Here is a 27768-nt window from a genome sequence, read left to right as displayed (position 1 = left end):
ATTTTAATTGAATAATACACCCTGGGACCTGAAGACATATGGCAGAATCAGAAAAAAAAAAAGGTCTGGAACAAGACTGTCTCGTTATCAGTTCTGGTAGCTCAGACAAGCTGATAGCAACTCGGTTTCAGAGTTTACCAAGGTTGCTGAATTGCTTCCTTGCAGGTGGCCTATGCCTTGGTGTTCATTATTATTCTAGCATAAAAAACCTTGCTGAGGCTGAAGGGGGTTCTAACAGAAAGATTTCAATGTGGTAAATATATCATTTCTACTTTTGAAACATACCCTATTCCCAGACTACTTTCTTAAGCTTTTTAAACCTAGCCAGAGACTTACCAAAAATTTATTATGAGGTAAAATACTAGACTGCGTTGTAAGAGAAGATGAAATTGAATATGTACTTACCAAGAATTCAAAATACTGCAATATTACAAAAGAGTTTTTTATTTCAAAATTCAGATGATGAACACACTTAATTCCTATAATAATGCTTGATAACAAAAGGATAAAAAATTTAACTGCACATGAAAAATAAAGGAATCAATCAAAGCCAACAGGAAAATTCAGTTAATAGGACTAAACTGAGAACTGTATAATGACTTAATATTTTTATTTTCTAAAATAAATCTCCTTTCCCTAAACTTATACAAATACATAATTAGAATAGCAGTAAGTAGCTATTACAATATTCAAGATATAGCGAGCATTCCTGACTTATTTGTTCTAAAATACAGCATGCAAAGAACAAATTATAGGCTATTCCAAATTTTAAAAATTAAATAATTACATCTGCTTTACAGAAAAAAAATCCTATGACTGACCCTGACAGAAATAAGTCAGAATATTTTCTATGCTTGTTTTGAGTGTTGATATCAAGGACTGGTAAGATACAAATTTTTATTTGAAAAATTCCTCTGAAAAATCCCACTTTGTTTTTATCGTAACTTGGGATTGTAACTACCTACTCCAATTATATGTTCACAATTATTACAAATGGGTATGAATTCAATACAAGAGATATTGGCAGTCACTGGTTGTGAAAAGAAAGATTTCAAAGGCAATAATTAGGAGATATAGTTCAGGTTTTTCTAAAGATATGATGGAAAACTATGAACTGGAATTCTTTTTAGTTTGCATACTACTAAAATTACCATATGAAACACATGTTTTTAAGCCTAATGCACAACAAAGATACAGGTTAATTACCTAGCTAAATTGTGTGTGTGTGTATGATTATATGTTGTAACTTATTTTAATGATTCATTTTACCCTAATTTCTGGTGAGAACAGAATCATGTTTTAATGGGGAGAAATTTCAGGAAAAGACCACATTTTGGTTGTGAGGCAAACAAACAAACAAACAAACAAACAAACAAAAATAAGAAAACAACCACATTATAAATGTATGGATATAGGCATGGTGATTTTGTTTCCTCACAAAATCTACTCTGAGCATTTCTCATTCTATAAATAAAAGTGATGGGCAGGGGTGTATGGAAGCATTTGGGAGGGAGAGGAGCTATTTTCTTTGCCTCTTCCCCCCTTGCATCTACTAACTCCACCTTGGTGCAAGATCTACATGGCTAGAAAAGAACAGGGTATTTTTCACTCACTAGCAAGTATAAAATAGACTTTTTTAAAAAGTGTGTAAGAGCTACCTGTAATATTTTGTGATCTCAGTAATACTGTTATTGTCATACTCAACAGTGAAAAACTGAAAAGCATTTTCTATAAGATCAGGAACAAGACCAGGATGCCCTCTCTTACCACTTTTATTCAATAGAATATTGTAAGTCCTAACCATAGCAATAAGGCAAGAAAAAAAAGGCATCCAAATTGGAAAAGAAGTAAAACTGTCACTATGTGCAGATGACATGATATATATATTCCCAAAGTTTCCACTTAAAAAAACCTGTTAGAGCTAAAAAACAAATTCAGTAAAGATGCAGGATACAAAATCAATATACAGAGATGTGTAGTATTTCTTCTATACACTAACAACTATCATATTCTTCTATACACTAACAACTATCATAAAGAGAAATTAAGAAAGTAATCACATTCACAATTGCACCAAAAAGAATGAAATACCTAAAAATAAATTTAATGAAGGTGGTAAAAGACCTGTACACTGAAAACTATAAGACAGTGATGAAAAAAATGAAGATGATACAAACAAATGGAAAAATATTATGTGTTCACAGACTGGAAGAATTAATATTGTTAAAATGTCCATGCTACCCAAAGCAATCTACAGATTCCATGCAATCCCCATCAAAATTTTAATGGCATTTTCCATAGAACTAGAACAAGTAATTCCAAGGTTTGTATGGATCCACTAGAGATCCTGAATAGCCAGGACAGTCTTTATTTTTTTTTTCAATATATGAAATTTATTGCCAAATTGGTTTCCATACAACACCCAGTGCTTATCCCAAAAGGTGGCCTCCTCAATATCCATCCCCCACCCTCTCCTCCCTCACACCCCCCATCAACCCTCAGTTTGTTCTTAGTTTTTAAGAGTCTCTTATGCTTTGACTCTCTCCCACTCTAACCTCTTTTTTTTTTCCTTCCCCTCCCCCATGGGTTTCTGTTAAGTTTTTCAGGATCCACATAAGAGTGAAAACATATGGTATCTGTCTTTCTCTGTATGGCTTATTTCAGGAGTACTGATGCATAGGGGCACTTGTACCCCAATGTTTATAGCAGCACTCTCAACAATAGCCAAATTATGGAAAGAGCCTAAATGTCCATCAACTAATGAATGGATAAAGAAATTGTGGTTTATATACACAATGGAGTACTACATGGCAATGAGAAAGAATGAAATATGGCCCTTTGTAGCAACGTGGATGGAACTGGAGAGTGTTATGCTAAGTGAAATAAGCCAGGACAGTCTTTAGAAAAAGAATAACAAATCTGGAGGTATCATACTCCCAGATTTCAAACTATACTACAAAGCTATATAGTAATCAAAACAGTATTTGGCACAAAAATAGACACACAGATCAACTGAACGGAACTGAGAGCCCAGAAAGAAACCCACACAGACAATTGTATACAGACAATTAATTTATGGTAAAGGAGTCAAGAACATACAAAGGATAAAGGACAGCTATTTCAAAAAATGGTGCTGAGAAAACTGGACAGCCACATGCAAAAGGATGAAACTAGATCAGTAACTTAAACCATACACAAAAATTAACTCAAAATGCATTAAAGATTTGAATGTAGACCTGAAACCATAAAATTCCTAGAAGAAAACATAGGCAGTAAGCTCTTAAGGCACTAAGACACTGGTCTTAGTGAGGTGTTTCTGGATCTGACTCCAAAGGCAAGGAGAACAAAAGTAAAAATAAACAAATGGGATATCATACTAACAAATGTTTGCATGGTAAGAGAAGCCATCATTAAAACAAAAAGGCAACCTACTCAATGGGAGGAGATATTTGCATATATCTGATAAGGGATTAATATCCAAAATATAGAAAGAACTCATACCACTCAACAATTAAAAAAATCTGATTAAAGAAAGGGCAGAGGATCTGAATAGACATTTTTCCAAAGAAGACATACAGATGGCCAACAAGCATATGAAAAGAAGTTCACCACTGCTAATTATTAGGGAAATGCATATAAAAACCAGAACAAAATATCACCTCACACCTGTTAGAATGGCTATTATCAAAAAGACAAGAAATAACTATTGGAGAGGAAGTGGAGAGAAGGGGAACCCTCATGCACTGTTGTTGGGAACTTAAATTGGTGCAGCTGCTAGGAAAACAGCGTGGAAGTTTTTTTTTTTTTTAATTAAGAATAGATTTGCCATACAGATCTAGCTGTTCCACTTCTGAGTATTTATCCAAATAATACAAAACACTAATGTGAAAAGATACACACGTTTTTATCTTCACTGTCACATTATTTATAATAGCTCCAATAAACATCTTAGAGCATGTCTCCTTGTGCACCCAACACATAGGTCAGAGGGTATAATATATTTTTAATAAATTAGGTATTGTCAAATTACTCTGAAAGGTAGTTGTACCACTTTTTATCTAAGAAAGGGGAACATGACTCTTTCTCTCTTTGAAATACACACATATCTGCTTATATTATAAAACAAACAATGGCAAAATACATCGTATAATCAATTAATAAGTTACCTACAGTGGGCGAGAAGGAATAGGATGCAGGGAACAAAAATAAAAACTAAACTTCTTTAACTACATGTTCTTTTGTGTATTTGACTACTGAACCATGAAAATAATTTACAAAATTAAATGTTTATTTAAAGAAAGCAATCCTTAAGCATCAAAATAAATGAACCTAAAATATATCTATCCAGTTGGTAGTATAACCACACAGAAATAAATATCACCAGTGATTTTAAAGTATAATAATTCATACATCCTTTGTGGGCATATTCAAAAGATAAAATCACTGCAAAACAAACAAACAAACCTTAACTGTTTATAGTAATATTGTTCATAGAAAGGTTAAGGTGATTATTCTGAAACTGTTCTTATATGTGGTGAGTGAAAGCAAACAAATTACTATGTAATATTCTGATTATATCATCTCCAGGGTCTTCAGAGCCAGGATTTTTGCAGTGGGAAAAAACCTCTCTTCTGTCTTTATCTCCTATGTCAAAACTCTGTAGTTGTGAATTTTAATTGAAAATATAAAAACTAAATCATGACATATTTTGTCTTAACTGTGCAACCAACCAGTGAGTTGAGTACATTTTCTAGTTCTGTCTACTGTAAAGGTCTAGAAATAATAATGAGACCAGTATCAGTCAACACCCATAATGCCTAATGTGTAGTCTTCAAATACCAGAGCTCTGTGGAGAAATAGCTGATTCCATGTCTGGGGCAGAAAATGTTCACAGTTGGCATGGATATACTTTGTCAAATCAGATAGAAAAAAGCTATTGCAAACTATTAGAGTCATATCAAAAGGACTTATAAATAAATTTGAAGAGTTTCCTACTAGCCAAAGATGAGACAGTGTGGCTAATAATAAGGATGGCAACTGCAAAAGAAAAAACACATCGAGTTTGTTTGTTTGTTTATATGAAATTTATTGTCAAATTGGTTTCCATACAACACCCAGTGCTCATCCCAACAGGTGCCCTCCTCAATACCCATCACCCACCCTCCCCTCCCTCCCACCCCCCATCAACCCTCACATTGTTCTCAGTTTTTAAGAGTCTCTTATGGCTGTTGGTGGGAATACAAACTGGTGCAGCCGCTCTGGAAAACAGTGTGGAGGTTCCTCAAAAAATTAAAAATAGATCTACCCTATGACCCAGCAATAGCACTGCTAGGAATTTACCCAAGGGATACAGGAGTGCTGATGCATAGGGCAATTGTATCCCAATGTTTACAGCAGCACTTTCAACAATAGTCAAATTATGGAAAGAGCCTAAATGTCCATCAACATCATATATATTTAAATCCATGTTCATATTATTTAAAACACCAAAGGAAAAATCTAATTGGTGATCTTTGGAAAATTCTAGGGATCCAACTCATTATTTTGAAAATTGATAAAGAGAAAGAATCAAGCATGTGTCCTGTCTTTTCTCAATGAACTGTACATCTTAGTAACCAAATAATAAATTAAAAGAAGTTCCTCCTTATAAAGCTGTATCAGCTACTAAATGAAGAAGGAATGACAGAATTAGGGTATGACTGTTTTGCAACCCCTTACAAATTAATGGTCCTAAGCATGTTATCAACAGCCACTAACAATATCAAGAAACAAGAACACTTTATGAGTTGAGGAAAAGAGCACAATAGGCAACTCAAAGCTTCCATTCCCTACCCCGAAACATTTAAAAATAAGCAGAAACTGTCAGAAATGACTTTGTCAGAAATCTACAAAAACAATCAAATGTTTACAGCAACAAAGTGAATACTGAATCAAGAAAGAGGTCACTTAAAAATATTAGGAAAGCTTTGTGGCATTGTTTTCTTGCCTTTTACCCACTCGCTCCCCAGCAGGGTAGCATTCTTTAAGAAGACAACCTACATTCCTAGCATGGGACCCTGGTCCAAGGTTCTGGAGGGAGCAGAGCAGATGTTATTCACAAATTATTGTGTAGATCTTTTCTAACTTGTCTGAGGCTTTCTGAAGGACTGATACAAGACTCCTGTCTCTGTTTCACCTAATCTGGAACTCACCCAGGATGGAAAAGCAGTAGGCATTACTGGAAAACATTAGAAGTTAGACAAACAACTCCCAGATACCTGGAGCAGAAGATTAAACTGAGACATAAACTGCCTAAAGCCAGAGAGGAAAAGCCAGGGACAAAGTTTTATTGGGAAACTGATGCATTCCAAATCATTCCTGTATCTTGGGAAATTTAGAAAGCCAAGTGCACATTCAGGATGAGATGCATACACAGAAAAGACCTAAGACCGTAAGATTTTCACCTTGGGCTGATTCCTAGGCTTGGTGTAAGTCTAGCTAAGTATTGAAGGTGAGCCTGAAAATAGAGCCAATCTGCAAAGGCTGGAAGGGGTAGTATTTCAGTCTTTAATTCCTGTTATTCAAAGAAATCCATGTCAAAAAATAGCTTAATACATGCTAAGTAAAAGAAATTTCAGGGACCACACATAAGAAATAGCCTCAAAAATTTTTGGGAAAAGTCATTAGACCATATTAATGTACAATTTACATTCCCACCACAAGCACACAAAATTTCCTTTACTACAACATAGAAAGTATCTTCTATGAACACAACGGAATGAAACTAGAAGTTAATAATTGAAGGAAAACTGGAGAATTCACAAATAAGTGGAAATTAAACAATACTCTCGTGTGTGTGTATGCATGCGTGCAAGCATGGTTTGTGTGCACAGTCCGCATTGCCCACCATTATGGCTCTAACCTCTGACTTGAAAATGGGCAGTAATTGCATAGTAAACCTGCATCAAATGTGGATTTCTTTAAAAAACACACTATTAAAGTAACTAATAGGTCAAAGAAGAAATCACAAGGGAAATTATAAAATACCTTGAGGGGCGCCTGGGTGGCTCAGTTGGCTAAGTGTATGACTTCAGCTCAGGTCATGATCTTGCAGTTCGTGGGTTCGAGCCCAGCGTCGGGCTCTGTGCTGACAGCTCAGAGCCTGGAGCCTGTTTCAGATTCTGTGTCTCCCTTTCTCTCTGACCCACCCCGTTCATGCTCTCTCTCTCTCTGTCTCAAAAATAAACATTAAAAAAATTAAAAATAAAATAAAATACCTTGAATGAAAACAAAAATACAACATAAATCTTATAAAATGCAGTGAAAATAGCCAGCAGAGGGAAATTTATAGCTGAAATGGTAATATGAAAAAAGAAGAACTCAATTCAATTACCTAACATTATACTTTGAGGAACGAGAAAACTAGAAAGCTAAACTCAAAGAAGGAAATAATTATGTTTAAAGCAGATATAAACGAAATGGAGAACAGAAAAATAGATAGAATCTATGAAATCAAAAATTCATCCTTTGAAAGATCAAGAGAATTGATCTTTATCTAGACTAACCTCCTAAAAAAGAAAGAAAACACAAATAACCAACATTAGAAGTGAAAGTGGGATTCACTACAGAAATAGGATTATAATAGAATACTATGAACAGTCATATGCCAACAAATTTGATAACCCAGATGAAACAGAGAAATTACTAGAAATAAATTACCTAAACTCACTCAAGAAGAAATAGAAAATCTCCATATATCTATAACCAGATATTGAATGAGTACTTAAAAATCTCTCAACCAAGAGAAATCTAACATCAGATGGCTTCAATGATGAATTCTATCAAATATTTAAAGAATTAACATCAATACATCTCAAAAATCTTCCAAAAAATAGCAGATGAAAGAACATTTCCAAACTCATTTTATGAGGGCAGTATTACCCTGATACTACTAGAAAAGAAAATGATGGACCAACATATCTTATTAATATAGATGCACAAATACTCAACAAAAAACTAGCAAACCGATTACCATAACTTCTTAAAAAGATTATACACCATGACTGTGGGATTTATCCAAGAAATGGAAGGGTGGTTCAACAGAAAATATCAGTAAACACAATGCATTGTATCAATAGAATGAAGAAAATACCAGAGAATCAGTCTATTTGATGCCAAAAAAGGCATCCAAGAGCCTGACTTAGAAGGTGCATGTGGGAGGAGCATTCCCTAGCTGAACAGACATCCTGTCCCAGGACAGGCTAAATTATCAGAAACCAGGAAGGTTTCTGGTAAGTTCCAGCAAGATAAACAATCCAGAAAGGAGGAAGAAGGTAACAGTAGAGTAGGAGGATCCTAGGCATGTTTTATCCCATGAACACAAATAGACAACCACAAAATCATCCTAAATACTGGAGAAATAGACCTGAAGACTGACAGAATAAACTCCACAACTAAAGGGAGAGAAGAGGTCGCATCAAGGATGGAGCAAGAGACATAACTGGATTCTCTAACACAGAGAAGAAGGCAGAGACTTAGACAAAAATGACAATATGGAGGAATTTATTCCAAATGGAAGAACAAGATGAGGCCACAGCCAGAAATCTCAGCAAAACAGATATAAGTAACATGCCTGATGGAAAATTTAAGGCAACAATCATTAGGATATTCACTGAGCTTGAGAAGAGAACAGAAGACATCAGTGAGACCCTTGCCAAGGAGATAAATGAGTTAAAAAGAATCAGAGATAAAGAATGAAATAAATGAGACTGGAAACAGGCTTGATGCAATGAACAGTGGAATGGAAGAAGCAGAGGAACAAATTAGTGACCCAGAAGACAAAATAATGGAAAATAAGCTGAACAAAAGAGAGGGAAAAAAGAATCATGTAACAAGAGAACAGGCTTAGGGATAACATTTGTATTATAGGAGTCCCAGAAGAAGAGAGAGAAAAGGGGGAAATTTTTATTTCAAGAAGTAATAGCTGAAAATTTTCCTAAAGTAGGGGAAGAAACAGACATCCAGATTCAAGAGGCACAGAGAACACCCATCAAAATCAACAAAAGCAGGCCTACACCAAGACATTGTAATTAAGCTAGCAAAATATAGTGATGAACAACAAAATCTTAAAAGCAGCAAGACAAAAGAAACCCTTAACCCACAAGAAAAACTCATAAAGCTAGCTGGAGATTTCTCAACAGTAACTTGGCAAGCCAGAAGGGAGTGGCATGATATATTCAAAATGCTGAATGGGAAAAATCTGCAGCCAAGAACACTTTATCCAGCAAAGCTATCACTCCGAATTTAAGGAGAAAGTTTCCCAAGCAAACAAAAACTAAAGGAGTTTGTGACCACTAAACCAGCCCTGAAAGAATATTAAAGGGGACCAAATCTTTGAGTGGGAAGGAAAGACCAAATGTGACAAAGACAAGAAAGGAGAAAAAAATCTCCAGAAACAACAAAAAAACAAGTAATAAAATGGCATTAAATATGTATCTATCAACAATTAGTCTGAGGAGTGCCTGGGTGGCTCAGTCGGTTGAGCGTCCGACTTCAGCTCAGGTCATGATCTCACAGCTCATGAGTTCAAGCCCCGTGTTGGGCTCTGTGCTGACAGCTCAGAGCCTGGAGCCTGCTTCGGATTCTGTGTCTCCCTCTCTCTCTGCCCCTAACCCACTCGCATCCCATCTCTGTCTCTCTCAAAAATAAATATTAAAAAAAATAGTCTGAATGTAAATGGACTAAACACTTCAAATACATATCTATCAATAATTAGTCTGAATGTAAATGGACTAAACACTTCAATCAAAAGACAAAGGGTTCCAGAATGCATAAAAAACAAAACCCATCTATATGCTGCCTACAAAAGACTCATTTTAGACCTAAACACACCAGCAGACTGAAAGTGAGAGGATGAAGAAACACGCAAAGCTTCTTTATTAAATACTAGCAAACACAATCCAATAGTACATTAAAATAAATCATTCACCATGATCAAGTGGGATTTATTCTTGGGTTACAAGTGTGGTTCAATACAGAAATCAAAGTGACACATCACATTAATGAAAGAAAGGATAAGAACAATATGATCCTTTCAATAGACATAGATAAAGCATATGACAAAGTACACATCCATTCATGACAAAAATTCTCTGCAAAGTAGGCCTGGGGGAACATACCTCAACATAATCAAGGCCATACATAAAAAAACCCACAGTTAACATCATCCTCAATGGGGAAAAACTGAAAGCTTTTCCTCTATTGTCAGGAATAAGACAGGGATGTCCACTCATCGTTATTTAACACAGTGCTGGAAGTCCTAGCCTCAACAATCAGACAATAAAAAACAACAAAAGGCATCCAAATTGGCAAGGAAGAAGTCAAACTTTATTTGCAGATGACATGATAAAATATATAGAAATCCAAAAACACTCCACCAAAAAAAAAAAAACTGCTAGAACTGATACATGAATTCAGTAAAGTTGCAGCTACATGAATTCAGTAAAGTTGCAGGATACAAAAATCAACATACAGAAATCTGTTGCATTTTCATACACCAATAATGAAGCAGCAGAAAGAGAAATTAAGGAAATCAATCCCGTTTCCTTTGCACCAAAACCAGTAAGATACCTAGGAATAAACTAACCAAAGAGGTGAAAGACATGTCCTCTGAAAACTACAAAACATTGATGAAAGAAACTGAAGATGACACAAACAAATGGAAAGACATTCCATGCTCATGGATTAAAAGAACAAATATTGTTAACATGCCTATACCACACAAAGCAATCTACTTATTTAATGCAATCCCTATCAAAATGCCAATGGTATTTTTCATAGAGCTAGAACAAACAATCCTAAAATTTGTATGAACCACAAAAGATCCAGAATAGCCAAAGCAATCTTGAAAAAGAAAAGCAAAGCTGGAGGAATCACAACTCCAGACTTCAAGTTATATTACAAGGCTGTAGTAACCAAAAAATATGGTACCAGTACAAAAATAGATAGATCAACAGAACAGAATAGAAAACCCAGAAATGAACCCATAACTATATGGTCAATTAATATTCGACAAAGCAGGAAAAAATATCCAATGGGAAAAAGACAGTCTCTTCAACAAATGGTGTTGGGAAAACTGGACAACAACATGCACAAAAATAAACCTAGACCAGTTTCTTACACCATCAAAAAATTAAAATGGATAAAAGACCTAAACATGAGACAGGAAACCACAGGCAGTAACCTCTTTGACATCATCCATAGCAACTTCTTTCTATATAACTCTCCTGACGCAAGGGAAACAAAAGCATAAATAAACTATAGGGACTTCATCAAAATAAAAAGCTTCTGCACAGCAAAGGAAACAACCAAAAAAACTAAACAGCAACATATAGAATGGGAGAAGATATTTGCAAATGACATATCTGATAAAGGGTTAGTATCCAAAATATATAAAGAACTTATATAACTCAATACCTCCCAAATGAATATTCCAATTAAAAATGGCAGAAGACATGAATAGACATTTTTTCAAAGAAGACATACAGATGACCAACAGACACATGAAAAGATGCTCAACATCACTCATCATTAGGAAATGAGAAATTAAAACTACAATGAGATACCACTTCACACCTGTCAGAATGGCTAAAATTAGCACAAGAAAACAACAGATGTTACCAAGGATGGAGAAAAAGGAACCCTTCTGCACTGTTAGTGGGAATTCAAACTGGTGCTACCATTCTGGAAAATAATACAGAGTTTCCTCAAAAATCTGAAAATAGAACTACCTTATGATCCAACAATTGCACTACTACATATTTACCCAGAGAATAAAAAACATTAATTCAAAGGGATACATGCACCTCAATCTTTATAGTGCATTAGCTACAATATCCAAATTATGGCAACAGCCTAAGTGTCCACTGGCTGATGAATGCACAAGGAAAATGTGATGTATATATATTTGCTATGTGTATATATGTGTGTGTGTGTGTGTGTGTGTGTGTGTGTATACAATGGAGTATTACTCAGCCACTAAAAAGAATGAAGTCTTGCCATTTGCAAAGACAGATGGAGCTATAGAGTGTTTTGCTAAGTGAAGTAAGTCAGTTGGAGAAATATAAACACCACATGATTTCACTCATGTGGAATTTAAGAAACAAATGAGCAATGGGGAAAAAAGAGAAAAAGAGGCAAATCAAGAAAAGACTTAACTATAGAGAACAAAGTGATGGTTATCGGAGGGGAATGGGGGTGGGTGGGTGAAATAAGTGATGGGGATTAAGGCATACACGTGTTGTAATGAGCACCAGGTATTGTATGTGTTGTAATGAGCACCACGTACTGTATGGAAGTGCTGAAATGTTATATTGTACAGCTGAAGCTAATATTACACTGCATGTTGACTAACTGGAATTTAAGTAAAAAGTGTAAAAAATGCATCGGACAAAATCCAACAATCATTCATAATAAAAGAACACAGAAAACTAGGAGCAGACAGGATTTTCCTCAATATGAAAATGGGCTTTTACAAAAACGGCACAGCTAACATAATACTCAATGATAAAGTACTGAAAGTTTCCCCCTAAAGATGAGAAACAAGACAGGGATGTCTACTTTCACCAATGCTATTCGCCATTTTACTGGAAGTTTTAGTCAAAGCAATTAGATATGAAATAGAAATAAAATGAATCCAAATTGGAAAGGAAGAAATAAAATGACCTCTGTATGCATATGCCATAATCCCATGTATAGAGAATCTGCAAGAATCTACAGGAAGGCAACTACAGCTAATAAACCAAATCATCATATTTCCAGGTTACAAAATCAACACACATCAGTCAGGAGAATTTCTACAAACCAATGATAAACAATATGAATCAGATATTAAGAAAGCAATTCCAATATTTTGAATTTTTTTGATGTTTATTTTGAGAGAGAGGGAGAGAGGGAGAGAGGGAGAGAGGGAGAGAGGGAGAGAGAGAGAGAGAGAGAGAGAGAGAGAGAACCAGCAGGGGAGGGGCAGAGAGAAAGAGAGACACAGAATTCAAAGCAGACTCCAGGCTCCAAGCTGTCAGCATAGTGCCTGGTGTGGGGCTCGAACTCAAGAACTGTGAGATCATGACCTGAGCTGAAGTCGGAGGCTTAACTGACTGAGCCACCCAGGCACCTCAAGCAATTCCAATTATAACAGCAACAAAAAGAATATAGGAGTACATTTGATCAAGGAGGTAAAAGATTTGTGTCCTAAAAACTAAAACATTGCTGCAATAAAATAAAGCATACCTAAATAAACAAAAGACATCACATGTTCATGGACTGGAAAACAATATTATTAAGATATCAATACTATCTGAAGTAATCTATATAACCAATGCAGTACCTATCAAAATTTCAAAAGCCTATTTTGCATAAATGGTAAAACCTGATCCTCAGATTCATATGGAATTACAAGGAGTCCTGAATGCTAAAGCAATCTTGAATAAAAAGAACAAAGTTGAAGGACTCACACATCCCAATTTCAAAACTCAATACAAAGCTACAGTAATCAAAATAGTGTGCTACTGGCATAGGGACATTTAGACTAGTGGAATAGAACTGAGAGTCCAGAAATAAACACATGCATCTATGGCCATTTGATTTTCAACAGGAATACCAACTCAATTCAGTGGGGAAAGAATTGTCTTTTCGACAATTGGTATTGTGAGAACTGAATTTCCCCATACCAAAGAATAAAGGTGGACCCCTGTCTCCTGCCCTATTTGGCAACCTATTTAGGTTATATTCTTATATTTAAGACCAACAACCTAAAATATGAGCTAAAAACCATAAAACACAAGCAAACAGGAAAGAATCTTCATGATTTTGGATTTGGCAATGGAATATTAGATATGATACCAAAATCATGAGATTGAAAGAAATATTTAACAAAGTATTGATAAAGTATATAAAGAAAAAGAAAAAAACTGATAAATTGTAGTTCATTAAAATAAGAGTAAACCAAGAAGGATATATTTTACCTTGCTAATGAGTTTGGACTTTAAAATGTTTTAAGCAAGAAGTATGAACTGGTTAGTGTTTTGAAAAGATTGCTTTGATGTCAGTGTGGAGAACAGATTTAAATGTCTCTTCTTATTATTACTGAAGTCTAGGAATTTTTATTCCATCAATATTTTATGGTTTCATTGTCATAAGTAAACACTGATATGTGCAAAAAACAGTTTTGTGCATCAAAGGACATTATCAGGGAAGTGAAAAGAAAACCTATAAAATGGAAGAAAACATTTGAAAATCATATATCTGATGGAGATTTAATATCCAGAATAAAAAACTCCCCAAATTGAATAAAAAGTCAAACAACTCAATTAAAAAACAATCAAGGAGGGGGGTGTCTGGGTGGCTCAGTTGGTTAAGTGTCCAACTCTTGATTTCGGCTCAGGTCATGATCTCACAGTTCATGAGGTTGAGCCCCACGTCAGGCTCTGTGCTGACAGTGTGAAGCCTGCTTGGGATTCTCTCTCTCCCTCTCTCTCTGCAATTTCCCTGCTTGTGTGCTCTCCCTTTCTCTCTCTAAACTAAAACAAAAAAAAAAAAACAAAAAAAAAACAAAAAAAAAAAAAAACAAGCAAAGGAAGTCAATGCACAACTCTTCAATGAAATCATACAAATGCCTAAAAAGCACATGAAAAGATGCTCAATATTATCAGTCATCAGGGAAATACAAATCAAAATCACAATGATATATCACTTCTCACTGATCAGGATGGCTATAATAAAAAATAAGAAAAAAATAAAAGAAGTTCTGGCAAGGATATGGAGAAGTTAGAACCCTCATACATTCCTGGTGGGCATGTAAAATGCTGCAGCTGCTATGGAGAATAGTTTTGGCAGTTCCTCAAAATTTAAACAGGAAACTATCATATGACCCAGCAATTCTACTTCTAGGTATATACTCAAAAGAATTGAAAACGGGGATCCAAATACCCGTTGACCAAAGTTCATAGCAGCAGTATTCACAATAGTTCAAAGGTGGAAACAACTCAAGTGTCCATCAATGGATAAATGGTTTAACAAAATGTGGTATGTACGTATATATACATTCATACTTACATATACACACGTATATATGAGAATAGTATCCAGCCACAAAAAGGAATGAAGTTCTGATACACACTACAACATAGATGAATCCTGAAAATATGCTAAGTGAAGTAAGCTAGACACAAAGAACAAATATTGTATAATTCCAACTTATGGATTTACCTAAAATAGGCAGATTCACAGAGTAAGTAGATTAAAGGTTACAAAGGGCTAGGGGAGAGGAAAATGGTGGCTACTGCTTAATGGGTACAAGCGTATTTGGGGTGATGAAAAAGCTTTGGAAATGGATAGTGATGGTTGCACAACATTGTGAATATATTTTATGCCACTGAATTGTACAATTAAAAATGGTTAAATTGGCAAAATTTGCTATATATATTTACCACAAATACAATATTTACCATAATAAAAATATTTAAATATTCCTCTTCAAATATTTGGTAGAATTCACCAGTGAATATTTAAAATATTTACATGAACCTCCTGATGCAAGAAAATAGCACCTATGAAGTAGTCATGACCCCAACAAATTATACCCAAGTATCACCAAGTCTCTAGGTCCAACTATCAAATTTCAGAAAATAAATAAGACTGAGCACCTTAACATTGTAAGCATGAAATTGGCAACATTTAGACTGTGGGAAAGTCTACAGAAAACTGACTTGGTTACTTTAACAAATACATTTTATTGAAAAACAAAATAGATGGAAAGGAAGCTACAGATTAAGAATCTGTAAGAGATTTATCAGTCATTTCCAACAGAAGGACCTTATTTGGATCCCAAATAAATGCAAAAAATTCCCTTGAGATTCTTTCTCTCCCGCTCTCTCACTGCTCCTATCCTGCTTGCATGTGTACTCTCTCAAAATAAAAGAAAGAAATTACTGCCAATTTTTAAGGTATGATAATGATATTGTGGTCATATTAAAATAGTTCTTATCTTTTAGAGGTAATACTAAAATTTTACAGATGAAGTGATATAATATCTGTGTCCAAAAAATGTGGGATGAGTAGGTGTAAGTATAGGTGAAACAAGATTGGTCTAGAGTTGATAACTATTGGGAACTGAGTGATGCATATCATTGGTATATTATCCATGTGCTTTTTTTTTGTATGAGATACTGTACTTCATACTGTATTTTCCCCCATCAGTTTATTACGAAAAATTTCAAATATACGACAAAATTAAAAGAATTTTACAAGAACACTATATATCCACTACACTTAGATTTTCCCATTTTAATGCATGAGCTATGGCCATCCTTATCCATCTATTAATCCATTTTATTTGTATTCTTTTCAAATAAAGACTTCTGTTAACTTTTTGATAAAAAGTTTCAGCATGCATATCATTACCCGGTTTAATATTTGTTTAAAATATTGTAATATAAAATTTACATGAAATACACACATCTCAGTTATGTGCACTTGACAAATGTATATACTTTAGGTAACCAAAACCCCTCTCAAGATATAAAGCACTGCTATCACCCAGAATTTTCTTTCTGCCCTTTCCCAGTCAATCGCCATACATCAGTTCAAACTCTATACTAAGACAACTACTGTTCTGATTTTTCCACCAGAGATTAGTTTTTCTTGTTCTGGATCTTAATATAAATGAATTCATACAGTATGCACTCTTTTGTGTAATATTTCTATCTTCATATTATTTTAGAGTTTTGTCTATTCTGTTACAATGTTTTGTATATCAGCAGTTCATTATGTCTTGGATACCAGTCCTTAGATATATATCTTGAGAATATTTCCTCTCCATCTGCAGCTAGTCTATAGATTTTTTTTCAGTTTCCACTTTTTAATATTCTAAATGTTTATTTATTTATTTTGAGAGAGAGAGAGAGAAAATGTGAGTGAGTGGGGGGAGGGGCAGAGAAAGAGGGAGAGAGAATCCCAAGCAGGCTTTGCACTATCAGCATGGAGCCTGACGCAGGGCTCAACTTCACAAACTGTGAGATCATGACCTGAGCCAAAATCAAGAGTCAGATGCTCAACTGACTGAGCCACCCAGGCACCCCATTTTTAATATATTTAAATAAAATTTATACACATTTAAGGCTTACAACAGAATGATTTTATATACATACACATAGTAAAGTGATTACTACAGTTAAACTAATTAATGTATCACTCCTCACATACATGATGGGCACCTGAAATCTACTGTTAGTGTATTTCCAGTATTCAATATAGTATCAACTATAATCATCATGCTGTACATTAGATCTTTAGACTTATTCATCCTCCATAACTACAACTTTGACTGACATCTCTCCATTTCCCCCACCTCCCTGCCCCAGGATAACTACCATTCTACTCTCTACCTGTATAAGTATGACCTTTTTAGGTTCTATATACAGGTGAGATTATGTAGTATTTGTCTTAACCATATGTTTCTGATGGTTTGGCATCTGGGGCTTTGGTGACCCTGGACAGACTCCTCTCTTGGCTAGCCAATTCTCAGAGACAGAAAACAACTTGCCTTGGACCTTTCATATGCAAATCAACCATCCCAGAGCCCAGAGCCTTTACAGGGCTTCTCATACTTTGAGTCACTAATTCCCCTACCCTAATGACCCTAGGACAGGGACCAGACAATGAGGGTCAGTCCTTATACCCCTGAGCCTGATGAAATTATTTAAACTAGTCAATCCTAAATCTGCTTATCTGCCTTGCTTGTTTGTTTCCACAAAAACCACAATAGAGGCTTGTGCTGGAGCCTGGGTGGCTCAGTCGGCTGAGCATCAGACTTCTGATTTCAGCTCAAGTCATGATCCCAGGGTTGTGGGATTGAGCCCTATGTTGGGCTCTGTGCTGAGCATGGAACCTGCTTAGATATTCTCTCCCTCTCTCTCTGCCTCTTTCCCCACTCACATACTCTCTCTCTCTAAAATTAAAAAAAAAAGTCTCATGACCATGTTTTCCCATCACTCACTCTGCCTCCTGACTGACCCTGGTGCTACCCATGGCATGATGTATCCCCTCCTCTGGGGATCTGTGAATATAATACCTATCTTTTCAATGCCAATTGTCTCCTGATCTGATAGACTTGCCATACCTAAGTAATAATAAAACCTATATTTAAAAATGAGGGTTTGTTATACTACTCTGTTCACTTCTGTATATATGTGAATTTTTTCATAATAAAAATTTAATCTCTTAGTTGATAACATTGTTGCTCTGAGCTGAATTGTGTTACCCAAAAATTTATATTTTGATTCTTTAACCCCCCAGTACCTTAGAATATGACTATATAAAGAAAATAGAGACTTTAAAGAGGCCATTAAGTTAAAATGAAGCTGTTAGTGTGGGTCCTAATCTAATCTGACTGGCATCTTTATAAGAAAATGTGGATATACAGAGAGACACCAGGGATGCGTATGTACAGAAAGACAATCAGGTGAGGACACAGCACAAAAAGATGGCCATCTGAAAGCTATGGGGTGAGGGCTCAGGAAAAGCCAAACTTGCTGACACCTTGATCAGGGACTTGTAGCCTTCAGAACTATAAAAAAAAAAAATTTCTTTTGTTTAAGCCATCCAGTTTGTGGTATTTTATGGCATCCCTGGCAAACTAATACAACTGCCTACCCAGACTAGAATACTGAGTCTGTCAAATTAAGACAAGGAGTAGGTAAATGAAGCACCCCTGAAGTCATTTCCCTACTCTGTTTTAGTCAATACCTAGATATGGTTGATTGTATTTTCACATTTTTCTCTTGTCTCTTCTCTTACTCTTTTTTCTTTATTACCACTGCTCTATCCATGGCCTTTATCATCATTTACTGGCGTGTTTGGCTCTAGAGTTGTGTCCCTTAAACCCATCCCCCACATAGCATCAGAGTTAACTATTAAAATGCAAATCAAGATTCCAGGACCCATGAGCAGAGAGGCATGTGGGACATTCCGGTCGGCCCTGGCAGGTTGATTTTACTGAGAGAGGAAGATGGCGGCATAGGATGATGCTGGGCTCGCCGCATTCTGCTGACCAGTTAGATTCCACCCACATTTGCCTAAATAACCCAGAAAACCCCCAGAAGACTAGCAGAATGGACTCTCTGGAGCCAAGCGTAGACGAGAGACCCATGGAAGAGGGTAGGAAGGGCGGAGAGGCGGTGCGTGCTACATGGACAGGAGGGAGGGAGCTGGGTGGTGGAGGGGCAGCCCGCCTGACAAGGCAGAGCCCCCGAGTCTGGCTTGCAAAAGCAGAGGGGCCAGAGAGAGTGTGTTCTGACAGCCAGTGGGACTTAACATCTGGAATGTTATAAGTCAACAGCTCTGTTCCGAGAGCGGGAGGGCTCGAGGACAACGGGAGGGAGAGTTGTTGAACCCCGGAGGACAGAGCTCAGCTTGGCGGGGAACAAAGGCGCTAGGAAGCACCATCTCCCTTGCCCATCCCCCAGCCAAAATCCCAAAGGGAACGAGTTTCCGTCATGGAACTTGCTTGCATCGCGCAAATACCCAATGCCATGCTTCTGCGGATCCATCCCTCCAACGGGTCTGCCTCCCTCCTGGTGCCCTAGGGCCTCTCCTGAAGCAGACCACTGAAGGCAAAGCGAGCTGAGTCTGCCCCTTCTGCCCCTGTGCACCGTACGGATCCACCCTAGCTAATATGCCAGATCCCATCGAAGCAGCACCACAAGCCTGGCAGTGCGCAAGTAGCCCAGACAGGGGCAATACCACTCCACAGTGAGTCCAGCCCCTCGGAGAGGGGAAGATAAGGTACACACCAGTCTGACTGTGGCCCCAGTGGTGGGCTGGGGCCAGACATCAGGTCTGACTGAAGTCCCGCCCACCAACGCAAGTAACTCGAGAGAGCACAGAGGAAGACCCCTGCAGTTCTGCACCACTCCAGGGACTATCCAAGATAACGAAACGGACAAATTCTCCTCAAAAGAAACTCCACGAAGTAGCGACAGCTAACGAACTAATCAAAAATGATTTAAGCAATGTAACAGAAAATGAATTTAAAATAATAGTTATAAAATTAATCGCTGGGCCTGAAAAAAGTATAGAGGACAGCAGAGAATCTATTACTACAGAGATCAAGGGACTAAAAAACAGTCAGGAAGAGCTAAAAAATGCTAGAAATGAGCTGCAAAATAAAATGGAGGCAACCACAGCTTGCATTGAAGAGGCAGAGGAGAGAATAGGTGAATTAGAAGATAAAATTATGGAAAAAGAGGAAGCTGAGAAAAAGAGAGATAAAAAAAATCCAGGAGTATGAGGGGAGAATTAGAGAACTAAGTGACACGAATAAACGTAATAATCTACGCATAATTGGTATTCCAGAGGAGGAAGAGGAGGGAAAGGTGCTGAAGGTGTACTTGAAGAAATAATAGCTGAGAACTTCCCAGATCTGGGGAAGGAAAAAGGCACTGAAATCCAAGAGGCACAGAGAACTCCCTTCAGAACTCAACTAACTTGAATCGATCTTCTGCACAACATATCATAGTCAAACTGGCAAAATACAAGGATAAAGAGAAAATTCTGAAAGCAGCTAGGAATAAACATGCTCTAACATATAAAGGGAGACCGATAAGACTCATGATGGATTTATCTACTGAAACTTGGCAGGCCAGAAAGGAATGGCAGGAAATCTACAATGTGATGAACAGAAAATATATGCAACCGATAATCCTCTATTCAGCAAGTCTCTCATTCAGAATAGAAGAAATAAAGGTTTCCCCAAACAAACAAAAACTGAAGGAATTCGTCACCACTAAACCAGCCCTACAAGAGGTCCTAAGGGGGATCCTGTGAGACAAAGTACCAGAGACATCACTACAAGCATGAAACCTGCAGATATCACAATGACTCTAAACCCATATCTTTCTATAATAACACTAAATGTAAATGGACTAAATGCTCCAACCAGAAGACATAGGGTATCAGAATGGTTAAAAAAAAAACAATATCCATCTATTTGCTGTCTACAAGAGACTCATTTTAGAACTGAGGACATTTCCAGATTGAAAGTAAGGGGATGGAGAACTATCTACCATGCTACTGGAAGTCAAAAGAAAGCTGGAGTAGCCATACTTATATCAGACAAACTAGACTTTATATTAAAGGCTATAACAAGAGATGAAGAAGGGCATTATGTAATAATTGCAGGGTCTATCCACCAGAAAGAGCTAACAATTATAAATGTCTATGTGCCGAATACGGGAGCTCCCAAATATATAAAACAATTACACACAAACATAAGCAACCTTATTGATAAGAATGTGGTAACTGCAGGGGACTTTAATACTCCACTTACAACAGTGGATAGATCATCTAGACACAGGATCAATAAAGAAACAAGGGCCCTGAATGATACATTGGATCAGATGGACTTGACAGATATATTTAGAACTCTGCATCCCAAAGCAACAGAATATACTTTCTTCTCAAGTGCACATGGAACATTCTCCAAGATAGATCACATACTGGGTCACAAAACAGCCCTTCATAATTATACAAGAATTGAGATCATACTATGCATACATTCAGACCACAATGCTATGAAGCTTGAAATCAACCACAGGAAAAAGTCTGGAAAACCTCCAAAAGCACAGAGGTTAAAGAACACCATACTAAAGAATGAATGGGTCAACCAGGCAATTAGAGAAGAAATTAAGAAATATATGGAAACAAATGAAAATGAAAATACAATAATCCAAATGCCTTGGGATACAGCGAAGGGAGTCCTGAGAGGAAAATACATTCCAATCCAGGCCTATCTCAAGAAACAAGGAAAATCCCAAATACAAAATCTAACAGCAAACCTAAAGGACCTAGAAGCAGAACAGGAAAGACACCCCAAACCCAGCAGAAGAAGACAAATAATAAAGACCAGAGCAGAAATAAACAATATAGAATCTAAAAAAACTGTAGAGCAGATCAATGAAACCAAGAGTTAGTTTTTTGAAAAAGAAACAAAATTGATAAACCTCTAGCCAGGCTTCTCAAAAAGAAAAGGGAGATGACCCAAATAGATAAAATCATGAATGAAAATGGAATTATTACAACCAATCCCTCAGAAATACAAGCAATTATCAGGGAATACTATGAGAAATTATATGCCAACAAACTGGACAACCTGGAAGAAATGGACAAATTCCTAAACACCCACACACTCCCAAAACTCAATCAGGAGGAAATAGACAGCTTGAACAGACCCATAACCAGTGAAGAAATTGAATCGGTTATCAAAAATCTCCCAACAAATAAGAGTCCAGGACCAGATGGCTTCCCAGGGGAATTCTACCAGACATTTAAAGCAGAAATAATACCTATCCTTCTCAAGCTATTCCAAAAAATAGAAAGGGAAGGAAAACTTCCAGACTCATTCTATCAAGCCAGAATTACTTTGATTCCTAAACCAGACAGAGACCCAGCAAAAAAAGAGAACTACAGGCCAATATTCCTGATGAATATGGATGCAAAAATTCTCAATAAGATACTAGCAAATCGAATTCAAAAGCATATAAAAAGAATTATTCACCATGATCAAGTGGGATTCATTCCTGGGATGCAGGGCTGGTTCAACACTTGCAAATCAATCAAAGTGATACATCACATTAATAAAAGAAAAGATAAGAACCATATGATCCTGTCAATCGATGCAGAAAAAGCATTTGACAAAATTCAGCAACCTTTCGTAATAAACACCCTCGAGAAAGTCGGTACAGAAGCAACATACTTAAACATCATAAAAGCCATTTATGAGAAGCCCAGAGCTAGTATCATTCTCAATGGGGAAAAACTGAGAGCTTTTCCCCTGAGATCAGGAACATGACAGGGATGTCCACTCTGACCGCTATTGTTTCACATAGTGTTGGAAGTTGTAGCATCAGCAATGAGACAACAAAAGGAAATCCAAGGCATCCAAATTGGCAAAGATGAAGTCAAGCTTTCACTTTTTGCAGATGACATGATATTATATATGGAAAATCCGATAGACTCCACCAAAAGTCTGCTAGAACTGATACATGAATTCAGCAAAGTCGCAGGATACAAAATCAATGTACAGAAATCAGTTGCATTCTTATACACTAATAATGAAGCAACAGAAAGACAAATAAAGAAACTGATCCCTTTCACAACTGCACCAAGAAGCATAAAATACCTAGGAATAAACCTAACCAAAGATGTAAAAGATCTGTATGCTGAAAAGTATAGAAAGCTTATGAAGGAAATTGAAGAAGATACAAAGAAATGGAAAAACATTCCGTGCTCATGGGTTGGAAGAATAAGTATTGTTAAAATGTCAATACTACCCAAAGCTATCTACACATTCAATGCAATCTCAATCAAAATTGCACCAGCATTCTTCTCGAAGCTAGAACAAACAATCCTAAAATTCATATGGAACCACAAAAGGCCCCGAACAGCCTAAGTCATTTTGAAGAAGAAGACCAAAGCAGGAGGCATCACAATCCCAGACTTTAGCCTCTACTACAAAGCTGTCATCATCAAGACAGCATGGTATTGGCACAAAAACAGACACATACACCAATGGAATAGAATAGAAACCCCATAACTAGACCCACAAGAGTATGGCCAACTAATCTTTGACAAAGCAGGAAAGAGTATCCAATGGAAAAAAGACAGTGTCTTTAACAAATGGTGCTGGGAGACCTGGACAGCAACATGCAGAAAGATGAGACTAGATCACTTCCTTACACCATTCACAGAAACAAACTCAAAATGGATAAAGGACCTGAATGTGAGGCAAGAAACCATCAAAACCCTAGAGGAGAAAGCAGGAAAAGACCTCTGACCTCAGCTGCAGCAATTTCTTACTTGCCACATCCCCAAGGGCAAGGGAATTAAAAGCAAAAATGAAATATTGGGACCTCATGAAGATAAAAAGCTTCTGCACAGCAAAGGAAACAACCAACAAAACTAAAAGGCAACCAACAGAATGGGAAAAGATATTCGCAAATGACATATCGGACAAAGGGCTAGTATCCAAAATCTATAAAGAGCTAACCAAACTCCACACCCGGAAAACAAATAATTCAGTGAAGAAATGGGCAGAAAACATGAATAGACACTTCTCTAAAGAAGACATCCGGATGGCCAACAGACACATGAAAAGATGCTCAACGTCGCTCTTCATCAGGGAAATACAAATCAAAACCACACTCAGATATCACCTCACACCAGTCAGAGTAGCTAAAATGAACAAATCAGGAGACTATAGATGCTGGCGAGGATGTGGAGAAATGGGAACCCTCTTGCACTGTTGGTGGGAATGCAAACTGGTGCAGCCGCTCTGGAAAACAGTGTGGAGGGTCCTCAGAAAATTAAAAATAGACCTACCCTATGACCCAGCAATAGCACTGCTAGGAATTTACCCAAGGGATACAGGAGTGCTGATGCACAGGGGCACTTGTACCCCAATGTTCATAGCAGCACTCTCAACAATAGCCAAATTATGGAAAGAGCCTAAATGTCCATCATCTGATGAATGGATCAAGAAATTGTGGTTTATATACACAATGGAATACTACGTGGCAATGAGAAAGGATGAAATATGGCCCTTTGTAGTAACGTGGATGGAACTGGAGAGTGTTAAGTGAAATAAGTCATAGAGAGAAAGACAGATACCGTATGTTTTCACTCTTATGTGGATCCTGAGAAAGTTAACAGACGTCCATGGGGGAGGGGAAGAAAAAAAAAAGAGGTTAGAGAGGGAGAGAGCCGAAGCATAAGAGACTCTTAAAAACTGAGAAGAAACTGAGGGTTGATGGGACGTGGGAGGGAGGGGAGGGTGGGTGTAGGGTATTGAGGAGGGCACCTTTTGGGGTAAACACTGGGTGTTGTATGGAAAACAATTTGACAATAAGTTTCATATTAAAAAAATGAAAAAAATAAAACTTACCATTTACTTATGTTAAATAAAATAAAATGCAAATCAAATTATGCCATACTGCCTCTTAATGTTTTCCAAAATCTCTCCCTTAGTGACTAGAGAATAAATCCAAGTTTCTTCATATGGCATACTAGGTCCTCCATTAATGTCGATCTTTAATATTTCTTCAGCCATTAGACTACTCCCTGTCTTACACTTTATACTCTAGCAACACCACAACAGTTGGTGGTTCCATGAGATTTCCATGAAATGTCTTATCTTTGTACCTATGCTAAAACTCTTGTAGGCTTATATATACTTAGCTAATTTGACAAACCTCTATTCATCTTTTAAGAATTAGTTCAAGTATCACCTGTATACTCTAGTGTTTTAAACTTAGCTTTTAATTTTTTTAGACAGAAAAATTGGAAAAATACATAGAATACCATAGTAAATACCAGTACATCCAACACCCAGAATTCACATTTTCAGACTTATATTTTGCCATCTTTGCTTCAAATACTGTCATGTATTTTACTGTATAAGTTTTAAAACATCAACAGTAGGTAGGAGAGTACAACGAATCCCCATGATTCTACCATCCAGTTTTAACATTTATCACCACATGGCCACCCTTCTTTCATGTATATTCTATGCTACTCCCAAACCTACTGTTCTTTTTAAAGCAAATCTTTGAGATATCATTTTACCCATAAATAATTCAACGTGTATCTTTAAAGGACTTCTTAAAAAACATGATATCATAACACTATTAATAATAATAATTTTAATGTATTATCAAATATTGTGGTCAAATTTTTCCATGGTCTCATAAACTATTTGAATTTGGTTTGCTCACATCAGGATGCTTCAGATAAAATAAAATAATAAAATAAACAGAACACTTAAGATGAGTTTTAAATCACCTTTCTTTACCCTTCCTGGCCACATTCTCTTCTTTCCTCCCCTAGAGACAACTAATGTCATTAATTACCTATATATCTTTCCATTCCAGAATAGATTCCTATATATGTATCTATGAAAAATAAATAGTTTGCCTTTGGACGTTCTTAGAAATGTGTACAAATTAAATAATAATACCCTCTTGTAGTTTTAAAAAGTTATAAGTTTTATACTCTTTCATTACTACAACTGTTCATTTGTAGTTTTCTTTTTTAAATTTTTTTTTAATTTTTATTTATTTTTGAGACAGAGAGACAGAGCGTGAACGGGGAGGGGCAGAGAGAGAGGGAGACAGAATTGGAAGCAGGCTCCAGGCTCTGAGCCATCAGCCCAGAGCCCGACGCGGGGCTCGAACTCACGGACTGTGAGATCGTGACCTGAGCTGAAGTCGGACGCTTAACCGACTGAGCCACCCAGGCGCCCCTGTAGTTTTCTTTTTTATTCGTGGTCAGTATTGCTAGAGATTTCTCTACTGTGTAAATCTCTTAAGAGAACCAGCTTTAGGTTCCACTATTCTCTTTTTTGTTTTATATTTCACTAATTTGTTTGTAATTTTATTCTCATATTTTACTGACTCTAAAATGGTATAGGGGTGCCTGGCTGGCTAAGTCAGTAGAACATGTGACTCTTGATTTTGGGATTTGAATTACTTAAAAATAAAATATTTAAAAATACAATAAAATGCTTCAAATTTTAAAACACGTCATTATTTCATGTGCCACTAAAAAAATAGATTGCCAATTAAATAATGATGTAGAATTCATTTTGGAATATGCATCCCAGTATCAGAGATGTTAAAATATGCAAAAATGGATATCTTGGAATTGATGACATATAGATTTTCCATCTGTTTAATTTGGGTTTGATTTTCTCCATTAGATTTTTTTTTAATTTTATTTAAATATAAGTTAGTTAACATACCATTAGATTCCTTTAAACATATTGAAACTTTTTTTATGGCCACAGTATGGTTAATCTTGGTAAATGTTCCATGTGTACTTGAAAAGAATATGTATTCTGCCATTATTAGGTAGAGTGTTCTATAAATATAACGTCAAGTTGGTTGATAATGTTATATATTCTTACTGATTTACTGTCTAGTTTTTCCTATCAATTCTTGGGAAAGGGATGTTAAAGTCCTTAAACATAATTGTGGATTTGTCTGTTTCTCCATTCAATTTGTCAGCTGCCATTTACCTAGAAGCTTTATTGTAAGGTATCTACACATTTAGGATTGGCACGTTTTCCTCGACAATTGTAAACAGTATAATATTCTTCTTTATTCCCTGCTCTGAAATCTACTTTGGTAAGTATAGCCACTCCAGTTTTCTTTTTCATGCTATATATATATTTTCCATCTTTTTATTTTGCATCTTTAAATTTAAAGTGGGTCTCTTTTAGATAGTATATAGCTGGCTCTTACTTTTTCATCCAATATGATAATCTCTGCTTCTTTATTGGGGTGTTCATACTATTTAGTTTAATGTAATTAACAATAAAAGGCTTAAATTTGTTATTTTGCTATTTTTTTCTATTTGACAAATTTCTTCTTTATGTCCCTTTTTCTCTTGTCCTGCCTTCTCTTGGGTTGAATATATTAAAAAATAATTCCATTTAGCTCTAACATTGACTTATTAGCAATGCCCTTTTTTAGTGGTTGCTATAGGGTTTATAACATACAACTTTAACATATTATATCCAAGCAATGTTATGCCACTTCATGCATACAGTATAAGTACTTCATAACAGTATTATCTCCATATCCCCTCTTGCCTCTGAGATCTTGTGGTCATACATTTTACTTCTATATAAACTACGAAGTTTACAAATTTATTATTTTTCAGTGAAAACATCAAAATTGA

At 36.3% G+C, this 27768-nt stretch overlaps 1 protein-coding gene across 1 annotated transcript in view; it reads right to left on the bottom strand.

The window, feature by feature from the left end:
• RADX (RPA1 related single stranded DNA binding protein, X-linked) overlaps window positions 1–27768 on the bottom strand; it is an 86434-nt gene that overhangs the window by 17033 nt on the left and 41633 nt on the right. The window lies entirely within an intron of this gene.

Source organism: Felis catus, chromosome X (assembly GCF_018350175.1).
Source record: "Felis catus isolate Fca126 chromosome X, F.catus_Fca126_mat1.0, whole genome shotgun sequence".
Taxonomy (NCBI): domain Eukaryota; kingdom Metazoa; phylum Chordata; class Mammalia; order Carnivora; family Felidae; genus Felis; species Felis catus.
This window is presented reverse-complemented; position numbering and strand designations above follow the sequence as displayed.